This window comes from Tursiops truncatus, chromosome 16, assembly GCF_011762595.2.
Source record: "Tursiops truncatus isolate mTurTru1 chromosome 16, mTurTru1.mat.Y, whole genome shotgun sequence".
Classification (NCBI taxonomy): Eukaryota; Metazoa; Chordata; class Mammalia; order Artiodactyla; family Delphinidae; genus Tursiops; species Tursiops truncatus.
This window is the reverse complement of record NC_047049.1, coordinates 28,033,453-28,046,074: the sequence shown is the minus strand read 5'-3', so window position 1 is coordinate 28,046,074 and position 12,622 is coordinate 28,033,453.

Here is a 12,622-nt window from a genome sequence, read left to right as displayed (position 1 = left end):
TAGGAGGTAACGCCAAACTGTTAATGCCAATTCAAAACATTTCTGTCAATCTGATGAGTATGAACTGGTGTCTCCTTGAGGCTTTTAAATGTATAGTTCCCTGGTGACCGTTGAGGTTTCCGTATGCGGCGTCTGCTGGTTCTTGTTCACAGTGCTTCGTTTCCTTGGATACCTTGTGAATGTTTACCTTAAGTTGCTCAATCTCCTTAGCATTTTTTAAAAAACTGAAGTGTAGCTGATTTGCAATATTGTGTTAGCATTTTGCCTGTGGACATTCTTTGAGGCCTGAGTTGAATCTGAGCTCTCTTAAGAGGAATTGTGAAAGCTTCTGCCTGCCACCTGGGGGCACTACCCAGAACCAATCTGAATTAAATACTTCACTAAGGGGTTTCAAACTTTACAGTTAGTGGGACTTCAGACCACAGTCCTGTGCGAGAGCCAGCTTGTGGTTTACAGAATCTCAAGGGAGCTTCGTCCCCTTGATCTAGCAGCAGGTTGGAGATAGATGTGTGGCCTTGACTCCTTCCGCGTGGCGGCGTTTATTCTTCACTTACTTGTATACCACGGTACAGCCCTTTCAGGCTTGGGTTCGTCAGAGGGTCTCCTGTAGCTTCTCCATCTTTGGCAAGCCTTGGCGTTCTCTCTTGCCTCAGTATCCTCTGTTGTCCACAAAGGTCAAGGTCTCCAGGTTTCAGAAGTCACCCTAAGCCTTGACCCTTCTTCTCCTTCTAGGGTTTCTTGTGTCACATCATTTTGGGTTCAGCATATTCCTTACCTCCATTTCAGTGATACAGTTATGAAAGATTTTTATTTATTCATTACTGTATCTATTTGTTGAATGAGATGCTCAGAGACTTAAACTTCCTAAATGAGGGTCTTACACAGCTGCAAGGCAGGATGAGGAAGAGACTTGTTACCTCCTATTTGCTCTATTCCCATCAGCATCACTCTAGCAATGTTGGTTTCCCTGCAGTGGCAGTTTTTCCAATACTCACAAAACCAGTGTGGTCTTGCCAGCACCAGCAGAGCAGCACCCCCTTCTGGGAAGTCTGGGTTTCAGTTTCAGTTTTAGCGACGCCAGCCTCTTCCCTTTTGTTCCCGTGGCCCTGTGATGTTTGCTTTTGCCCTTGCTAGCTCTCTGATACTTGTTTTCCTTTGGCCCTTTCTTCAATGCCCATTTAATGATTCTTTATATTGTTCTGTTAAAATAACCTGTGGTTTTTGTCTCCTGACTAACCGAATAGATACAACCTTGGAGATAATCCAGTTCAAGTCCCTTATTTTTCAGATAAGCACCAGACTGAGAACGGTTATATGATGTCTGGAGTCAAAACATGAGTGTTTATGGCAGAGCCAGGGCCAGAAACCAACTTCCTGATTTGATCTAATGATTTCTTCTTTTTCCTATAATGGGAGAGGGTTTTCGATCTACCTTCTCCTGTGGATGCAGATGAAGAGAGGGGAAGCGTTATCTTTTTCTCAGTAGTGATGACTCAGACATCCAGTGAAGGTGGAGGGAACCAGAAGCAACCTGGATCCAAAACTTTGATGATGACTCCTCCCCTCCAGATCTTCTGTTGGCCCAGGACCCGGGTAATGCAATCCGCACTATGGACCACTTACAACATGATCGCTCTTGCCTACTTTCCTTCTGAGGTCCTCTTCGCTGCTTATCCTTGAAGCATTACGATGTCCCTAAGCTTTTGTCCTTGACCCCCCAGTTCCTCTATATTTTCTCTGTAATAGATTTCATACACTCTTGTGGTTTCAACTTCTACACATACGATTCTCATTTCTAGCCTCTTCCTCTGCTCCAGTTTTGAGATTCATATATTCACTTGCTTCTGGTAGTATCACCTGGATATCCTTCAGGTGTCTGACATGCAAATCACCCTACTTTGACAGACCTGTCTACTTTTTTTTTTATAGAGCAGGTTCTTATTAGTCATCAATTTTATACACATCACTGTATAGATGTCAATCCCAATCGCCCAATTCATCACACCACCACTACCACCCCGCCGCTTTCCCCGCTTGGTGTCCATACTTTCTCTACATCTGTGTCTCAAGTTTTGCCCTGCAAACCAGTTCATCTGTACCATTTTTCTAGGTTCCACATAAGTGCGTTAATATATGATATTTGTTTTTCTCTTTCTGACTTACTTCACTCTGTATGACAGTCTCTAGATCCAACCATGTCTCAACAAATGACCCAATTTCGTCCCTTTTTATGGCTGAGTAATATTCCATTGTATATATGTACCACATTTTCTTTATCCATTCATCTGTCGATGGGCATTTAGCTTGCTTCCATGACCTGGCTATTGTAAATTGTGTTGCAATGAACCTTGGGGTGCATGTGTCTTCTTGAATTATGCTTTTCTTGGGTATATACCCAGTAGTGGGATTGCCGGATCATATGGTAATTCTATTTTTAGTTTTTTAAGGAACGTCCATACTGTTCTCCATAGTGGCTGTATCAATTTACATTCCCACCAACAGTGCAAGAGAGTTCCCTTTTCTCCACATTTGTTGTTTGTAGATTTTCTGATGATGCCCATACTAACTGGTGTGAGGTGATACCTCATTGTACTTTTTTTTGTGTGTGTGGTGCATGGGTCTCTCACTGTTGTGGCCTCTCCCATTGTGAAGCACAGGCTCTGGATGCGCAGGTTCAGCGGCCATGGCTCACAGGCCTAGCCACTCTGCGGCATGTGGGATCTTCCCGGACCGGGGCACGAACCTGTGTCCCCTGCATCGGCAGGTGGACTCTCAACCACTGCGCCACCAGGGAAGCCCCTCATTGTAGTTTTGATTTGCATTCCTCTAATAATTAGTGATGTTGAGCAGTTTTTCATGTGCTTCCTGGCCATCTGTATATCTTCTTTGGAGAAATGTCTATTTAGGTCTTCTGCCCATTATGGATTGGGTTGTTTTTTTTACTATTGAGCTGCATGAGCTGTTTATATATTTTGGAGATTAATCCTTTGTCCGTTGGTTCATTTGCAAATATTTTCTCCCATTCTGAAGGTTGTCTTTTCTCTTGTTTATGGTTTCCTTTGCTGTGCAAAAACTTTTAAGTTTCATTAGGTCCCATTTGTTTTTATTTCCATTACTCTAGGAGGTGGATCAAAAAAGATCTTGCTGTGATTTATGTCAAGGAGTGCTCTTCCTATGTTTTCCTCTAAGAGTTTTATAGTGTCCGATCTTACATTTAGGTCTCTAATCCATTTTCTTTATTTTTGTGTATGGTGTTAGGGAGTGTTCTAATTTCATTCTTTTACATATAGCTGTCCAGTTTTCCCAGCACCACTTATTGAAGAGACCGTCTTTTCTCCATTGTATATCCTTGCCTCCTTTGTCATAGATTAGTTGACCATACGTGTGTGGGTTTATCTCTGGGCTTTCTATCTTGTTCCATTGATCAATGTTTCTGTTTTTGTGTCGGAACCATATTGTCTTGATTACTGTAGCTTTATACTATACTGTGAAGTCAGGGAGTCTGATTCCTCCAGCTCCGTTTTTTTCCCTCAAAACTGTTTTGGCTATTCGAGGTCTTTTGTGTCTCCATATAAATTTTAAGATTTTTTGCTCTAGTTCTGTAAAAAATGCCATTGGTAATTTGATAGGGATTGCATTGAATCTGTAGATTGCTTTGGATAGTATAGTCATCTTCACAATATTGATTCTTCCAATCCAAGAACATGGTATATCTCTCCATCTGTTGGTATCATCTCTAATTTCTTTCATCAGTGTCTTATAGTTTTCTGCATACAGGTCTTGTCTCCTTAGGTAGGTTTATTCCTAGGTATTTTATTCTTTTTGTTGCAATGGTAAATGGGAGTGTTTCCTTAATTTCCCTTTCAGATTTTTCATCATTACTGTATAGGAATGCAAGAGATTTCTGTGTATTAATTTTGTATCCTGCAACTTTACCAAATTCATTCATTAGCTCTAGTAGTTTTCTGATGGCATCTTTAGGATTCTCTATGTACAGTATCATGTCATCTGCAAACAGTGACAGTTTCACTTCTTTTCCAATCTGTATTCCTTTTATTTTTCTTCTCTGATTGCCATGGCTAGGTCGTCCAAAACTATGTTGAATAATAGTGGCGAGAGTGGACATCCTTGTTTTGTTCCTGATCTTGGAGGAAATATTTCAGTTTTTCACCACTGAGAATGATGTTTGCTGTGGGTTTGTTGTATATGGCCTTTATTATGTTGAGGTAGGTTCCCTCTATGCCCACTTTCTGGAGAGTTTTTACCACAGATGGGTGTTGAATTTTCTCAAAAGCTTTTCCTGCATCTATTGACGTGATCATATGGTTTTTCTTCTGCAATTTGTTAATATGGTGTATCACATTGATTGATTTCATATATTGAAGAATCCTTGCATCCCTGGGATAAATCCCACTTGATCATGGTGTACGATCCTTTTAATGTGTTGTTGCATTCTGTTTGCTAGTATTTTTGCATCTATATTCATCAGTGATATTGGTCTGTAATTTTCTTTTTTTAGAGTATCTTTGTCTGGTTTTGGTATCAGGGTGATGGTGGCCTCATAGAATGAGTTTCGGAGTGTTCCTTCCTCTGCAATTTTGTGGAAGAGTTTGAGAAGGATGGGTGTTAGCTCTTCTCTAAATATTTGATAGAGTTCACCTGTGAAGCCATCTGGTCCTGGACCTTTGTTTGTTGGAAGATTTTTAATCACGGTTTCAATTTCATTACTTGTGATTGGTCGGTTCATATTTTCTATTTCTGGTTCAGTCTTGAAAGGTTATACCTTTCTAAGAATTTGTCCATTTCTTCCAGGTTGTCCATTTTATTGGCAGAGTTGCTTGTAGTAGTCTCTTAGGATGCTTTGTATTTCTGTGGTGTCTGTTGTAACTTCTCCTTTTTCATTTCTAATTTTACTGATTTGAGTCCTCTCCCTCTTTTTCTTGATGAGTCTGGCTAATGGTTTATCAATATTGTTTATCTTCTCAAAGAATCAGCTTTTAGTTTTATTTCATTTATTTGTGCTCTGATCTTTATGATTCCTTCTGCTAACTTTGGGTTTTGTTTGTTCTTCTTTCTCTAGTTCCTTTAGGTGTAAGGTTAGATTGTTTAGTTGAGATTTTTCTTGTTTCCTGAGGTAGGCTTGTATAGCTATAAACTTCCCTCCTAGGACTTTTTTTGCTGCATTCCATAGGTTTTGGATTGTCATGTTTTCATTGTCATTTGTCTCTAGGTATTTTTTGATTGCCTCTTTGATTTCTTCAGTGATCTCTTGGTTATTTAGTAATGTATTGTTTAGCCTCCATGTGTGTGTGTTTTTTACGTTTTTTTCCCTGTAATTGATTTCTAATCTCATAGCATTGTGGTCAGAAAAGATACTGATATGACTTCAATTTTCTTAAATTTACTGAGGCTTGATTTGTGACCCAAGATGTGATCTATCCTGGAGAATGTTCCGTGCGTACTTGAGAAGAAAGTGTAATCTGCTGTTTTTGGATGGAATGTCCTATAAACATCAATTAAATCTATCTGGTCTGTTGTGTCATTTAAAGCTTCTGTTTTCTTACTCATTTTCAGTTTTGATGATCTGTCCATTGGTGTAAGTGTGGTGTTAAAGTTCCCCACTATTATTGTGTTACTGTCAATTTCCTCTGATAGCTGTTAGCAGTTGCCTTATGTATTGAGGTGCTCCTATGTTGGAGCACCTCCAACATAGGTTGTATCTTCTTGGATTGATCTCCTGGTCATTATGTAGTGTCCTTCCTTGTCTCTTGTAACATTCTTTATTTTAAAGTCTATTTTATCTGATATGAGTATTCCTACTCCAGCTTTCTTTTGATTTCCATTTGCATTTCCATTTCCATCCCCTCATTTTCAGTCTGTATGTGTCCCTAGGTCTGAAGTGGGTCTCTTGTAGACAGAATATATATGGGTCTTGTTTTTGTATCCATTCAGCAAGCCTGTGTCTTTTGGTTGGAGCATTTAATCCATTCATGTTTAGGGTAATTATCGATATATATGTTCCTATTACCATTTTCTTAATTGTTTTGGGGGTTTTTTTGGTCGGTCCTTTTCTTCTCTTGTGTTTCCCACTTAGAGAAGTTCCTTTAGCATTTGTTGTAGAGCTGGTTTGGTGGTGCTGAATTCGCTTATCTTTTACTTGTCTGTAAAGCTTTTGATTTCTCCATGAAATCTGAATGAGATCCTTGCTGGGTAGAGTAATCTCGGTTGTACGTTCTTCCCTTTAAGTATCTCATGCCACTCCCTTCTGTCTTGTAGAGTTTCTGCTGAGAAATCAGCTGTTAAACTTATGGGAGTTCCCTTGTATGTTATTTGTCATTTTTCCCTAGCTGCTTTTAATAATTTTTGTCTTTAATTTTTACCAATTTGATTACTATGTGTCTCAGCATGTTTCTCCTTGGGTTTATCCTGTATGGGACTCACTGTGCTTCCTGGACTTGGGTGGCTATTTCCTTTCCCATGTTAGCGAAATTTTCGACTATAATCTCTTCAAATATTTTCTCTAGCCCTTTCTCTCTCTTTTCTCCTTTTGGGACCTGTATAATGCGAATGTTGTTGTGTTTAATGTTGTCCCAGAGGTCTCTTAGGTTGTCTTCATTTCTTTTCATTCTTTTTTCTTTATTCTGTTCTGCAGCAGTGAATTCCACCATTCTGTCTTCCGGGTCACTTACCCGTTCTTCTGCCTCAGTTATTCTGCTATTGATTCCTTGTAGTGTAATTTTCATTTCAGTTATTGTTCATCTCTGTTTGTTCTTTACGTCTTCTAGGTCCTTTGTAAACATTTCTTGCATCTTCTCGATCTTTGCCTCCATTCTTTTTCCGAGGTCCTGGATCATCTTCACTATCATTATTCTGAATTCTTTTTCTGGAAGGTTGCCTATCTCCACTTCATTTAGTTGTTTTTCTGGGGTTTTATCTTGTTCCTTCATCTGGTAGATAGCCCTCTGCCTTTTCATCTTGTCTATCTATCTGTGAATGTGGTTTTTGTTCCAGAGGCTACAGGATTGTAGTTATTCTTGCTTCTTCTGTCTGCTCTCTGGTGGATAAGGCTATCTAAGAAGCTTATGTAAGTTTCCTGATGGGAGCGACTGGTCGCTGCAATGCTTTGAAGAAGTTTTCTTCTCTGCTAGTGTTGGAGGGTCTCCTGCTGAGGTGGGAGGTGGCTGTGGCTCACCATGGGGACAAGGACACTAGCAGCAGAAGTTCTGGGAAGTAGTCCATGGCGTGAGCCCTCCCAGAGTCTGCCCAGACCTGTCTATTTCTTCCTCCCCTCTAAAAAGATTTTTTGCCTGTACTTTCTAACTCAAGTGGTGGCATCATTGTCCATACAAGTCCTACAAAATGAAAACCTGTGTATCACTCGCAACTTTTCCTTTTCTTTCCAGATCTATTAGCCATCAAGCCATTCCAGTTTTACTTCTGCACCCCTACTGTTTTTGCCATAGTTCAGTTTCTCCTCACTTCTATCCTGGACTGAGGGCATAGTTATCCCTGCTTCCAGTGTTGTTTTCCTCAAATATACCCACCAATGGCTACCAGAGTGATCTATTATGAAAAACTGACCAGGTTACTCTTCTGCTTAAACCCTTCATTCAATAGCTATCTGGAATAAAGTTAAAATTCCTTAGTATGGTATAACGAAGCTCCTAACATCCAATCCAGTCTCATTTATTCCAACTCCCGTACCTCATGTTAAGCTCCAGCAACATTAAAATGCTTCTAGATTCCCCATACCCACAATTACTGTTTGACTCTAGCCTTTTCCTTATCTATCCCCTCTGTTTGGAATCCCAGGACTACCTCTAACTCACTCATTAAGACTCAGTAAGAAGTCATCTTCTCCCAAGAGCCTTCCCTGACTCCCTCTCCTCTCAACCCCCAGGCTAGCTTCAGCACTGCAGTGGATTTTCAATCTTTTGGGCAGCTCTGCACGTGAACCTCAGTTCTACATGGACTCCTCCAACTTAAGATTCTTTGTGGGAGACCAGGGTGCAGCACTGTGATGAGTTTCCAGTAATCAGACACACCTGTGCCAGATTTTGATTCAGCTGCTGGAGACAAGAAAGAGGGAAATGTGTTTTGGCAAAGGTGACAGTCACTGTCATTGTCCAGAGGTAGGCAGGGGTGGTGATTAGGAGCAGGATCCAGTGATGTTGTGGTGTGATACTGAGAATCGTTCCTGGCTTCAAAGACTCAAATCTGGCTTGCTTATCCTCCCAAAGAGTCGGTGAGCAACCTATTATTATCTGAAAACTTCATTTCTGCTTAAGTTTACGACTTGGGGATTATTGTGTACACTAAATAATGCTCCTCAGCACACTTAATTTGCTTTTACTGTATTTATTTTGTTAGATAGTTTTCTGTTTGTATCTCCCTCACTAAGCTCTGAGCCTCTTGAAAATAATTTACTCTGTTTTATATCTCCAGTGGCTAGAATTTAGTAGCTACTCACTTGTTTTTGAGTGTTCAAAAAATATTTATACAAAATACAGTGGAAAAACTTATGCCAAGAGTACAGCAACAGGATTGAAGATGACAAAGAAAGAATATACCAATCAATCAGACCTAAATTTCTTGCCAGCTAATTTTGTGAAAGTATCTGTTGAAACACCCTCTGAAGAAATTTTTCCTTTTAGGTAACAGAAATGAATACATTTAATCACAAATTCACACTGATCATGACTTTACCTAAAAATTAGCATACAACATTGTACAAACACTGACATTTAAATCCCTAAACTGCTGCAACTTAGATTTAGTTAGCAAAAACCATATTCAACTATCAACATGGATTTAGTCTTCCACATAAATTAGACACTAAAACCAGTTTTTGAAAGGCTTCATATTGTTTGAAGACTAATCAATCAAAAGTTGTAAAAATGCATGAAAGAACTGGCTGTAAGAAGCACTCCATTTTCATAGTATTCCTTTTTACTTTGTATGCAAATAATGGGTTATGCTGTAGAATTTAACTGCTACAGTGAAAAAGTATTTAGGAATGAAGTAGAAAAAGAGTATATAATATTTCTCTTAAGACTATTTTGGGGGAATTCACTGTGGTGCAGTGATTAAGAATCCACCTGCCAATGCAGGGGACATGGGTTCAATCCCTGGCCCGGGAAAATCCCACATGCTGCAGAGCAACTAAGCCAGTGTGCCACAACTACTGAAGCCCACATGCCTAGAGCCTGTGCTCTGCAACAAGAGAAGCCACAATGGGAAGACTGTGCACCTCAATGAATGAAGAATAGCCCTCACTTGACGCAACTAGAGAAAGCCCGCGCACAGCAACGAAGACCCAACACAGCCAAAAAAAAGACTACTGTGGTTCTCACTGAAAAAAAAAAAAAAGACTAATACTGCTCCTTTGTTCAACTTTAAAAGTCAAGGCCCTCCACCATCACCCTGATACCAAAACCAGACAAGGAAGTCACAAAGAAAGAAAACGACAGGCCAATATCACTGATGAACATAGATGCAAAAATCCTCAACAAAATACTAGCAAACAGAATCCAACCGCACATTAAAAGGATCATATACCATAATCAAGTGGGGTGTATTCCAGGAATGCAAGGATTCTTCAATAGATGCAAATCAATCAATGTGATACACCATATTAACAAACTGAAGGAGAAAAACCATATGATCATCTCAATAGATGCAGAGAAAGCTTTTGACAAAATTCAACACGCATTTAGAATAAAAACCCTGCAGAAAGTAGGCATAGAGGGAACTTTCCTCAACATAATAAAGGCCACATATGACAAACCCACAGCCAACATCGTCCTCAATGGTGAAAAACAAAGCATTTCCATAAGATCAGGAACAAGACAAGGTTGCCCACTCTCACCACTCTTACTCAACATAGTTTTGGAAGTTTTAGCCACAGCAATCAGAGAAGAAAAGGAAATAAAAGGAATCCAAATGAGAAAAGAAGTAAAGCTGTCACTGTTTGCAGATGACATGATACTATACATAGAGAATCCTAAAGATGCTACCAGAAAACTACTAGAGCTAATCAATGAATCTGGTAAAGTAGCAGGATACAAAATTAATGCACAGAAATCTCTTACATTCCTATACACTAATGATGAAAAATCTGAAAGTGAAATCAAGGAAACACTCCCATTTACCACTGCAACAAAAAGAATAAAATATCTAGGAATAAACCTAAGGAGACAAAAGACCTGTATGCAGAAAATTATAAGACACTGATGAAAGAAATTAAAGATGATACAAATAGATGGAGAGATATACCATGTTCTTGGATTGGAAGAATGAACATTGTGAAAATGACTCTACTACCCAAAGCAATCTACAGATTCAATGCAATCCCTATCAAACTACCACTGCCATTTTTCACAGAACTAGAACAAAAAATTTCGCAATTTGTATGGAAACACAAAAGACCCCGAATAGCCAAAGCAATCTTGAGAACGAAAAACGGAGCTGGAGGAATCAGGCTCCCTGACTTCAGACTATACTAGAAAGCTACAGTAATCAAGACAGTATGGTACTAGCACAAAAACAGAAATATAGATCAATGGAACAGAATAGAAAGCCCAGAGATAAACTCACACACTTATGGTCACCTTATCTTTGATAAAGGAGGCAGGAATGTACAGTGGAGAAAGGACAGCCTCTTCAATAAGTGGTGCTGGGAAAACGGGACATGTAAAAGTATGAGATTAGATCACTCCCTAACACCATACACAAAAATAAACTCAAAATGGATTTACGACCTAAATGTAAGGCCAAACTCTTAGAGGAAAACATAGGCAGAACACTCTAAGACATAAATCACAGCAAGATCCTTTTGAGCCACCTCCTAGAGAAATGGAAATAAAAACAAAAATAAACAAGTGGGACCTAATGAAACTTAAAAGCTTTTTCACAGCAAAGGAAACCATAAAGAAGACCAAAGACAACCCTCAGAATGGGAAAAAATATTTCCTAATGAAGCAACTGACAAAGGATTAATCTCCAAAATTTATAAGCAGCTCATGCAGCTCAGTAACAAAAAAACAACCCAATCCAAAAATGGGCAGAAGACCTAAATAGACATTTCTCCAAAGAAGATATACAGACTGCCAAAAACACATGAAAGAATGCTCAACATCATTAATCAGTAGAGAAATGCAAATCAAAACTACAATGAGATATCATCTCACACCAGTCAGAATGGCCATCATCAAAAAATTTAGAAACAATAAATGCTGGAGAGGGTGTGGAGAAAAGGGAACACTCTTGCACTGCTGGTGGGAATGTGACTTGGTACAGCCACTATGGAGAACACTATGGAGGTTCCTTTAAAATCTACAAATAGAACTACCATAGGACCCAGCAATCCCACTACTGGGCATATACCCTGAGAAAACCATAATTCAAAAAGAGTCATGTACCAAAATGTTCATTGCAGCTCTATTTACAATAGCCAGGAGATGGAAGCAACCTAAGTGTCCATCATTGGATGAATGGATAAAGAAGATGTGGCACATATATACAATGGAACATTACTCAGCCATAAAAAGAAACGAAATTGAGCTATTTGTAATGAGGTGGAAAGACCTAGAGTCTGTCATACAGAGTGAAGTAAGTCAGAAAGAGAAAGACAAATACCGTGTGCTAACATATATATATGGAATTTAAGAAAAAAAAAGTCATGAAGAACCTAGGGGTAAGACAGGAATAAAGACACAGACCTACTAGAGAATGGACTTGAGGATATGGGGAGGGGGAAGGGTAAGCTGTGACAAAGCAAGAGAGAGGGGCATGGACATATATACACTACCAAATGTAAGGTAGACAGCTAGAGGGAAGCAGCTGCGTAGCACAGGGAGATCAGCTCGGTGCTTTGTGACTGCCTGGAGGGGTGGGATAGGGAGGGTGGGAGGGAGGGAGACGCAAGAGGGAAGAGATATGGGAACACATGTATATGTATAACTGATTCACTTTGTTATAAAGCAGAAACTAACATACCATTGTAAAGCAATTATACTCTAATAAAGATGTAAAAAAAAAAAAGTCAAGGCCCTGGTTAACACACTGGTAATCTCTTGATTAGTCACCTTGGTCCTCATCATGATAGCCATCTGGCTATTCTGCCTCAGATAACCACTGTCACTGATTTCAGATCCACTTGTCCTGTGGATGACGGGCTCTGTCGGAGCAGCAGGCTTTGGAATGTTTATTTGCTGCTCAAACCCATAGTCACTTGTTCTCACTGGGAAACAACCCTGTTGGTATCCATCTGTAAAGACTGTCGAGTTGAGAGGGGAGAGAGCAGAAGAACAAACTACAATTCTGCAGCCTGTGGAACAAAAACCACATTCACAGAAAGACAAAATGAAAAGGCAGAGGACTATGTACCAGATGAAGGAACAAGATAAAATCCCAGGAAAACAACTAAATGAAGTGGAGATAGGCAACCTTCCAGAAAAAGAATTCAGAATAATGATAGTGAAGATGATCCAGGACCACGGAAAAAGAATGGAGGCAAAGATTGGGAAGATGTAAGAAATGCTTTAACAAAGACCTAGAAAAATTAAAGAAAAAACACCTAGAAGAATTAAAGAACAAACAGAGATGAACAATACAATAACTG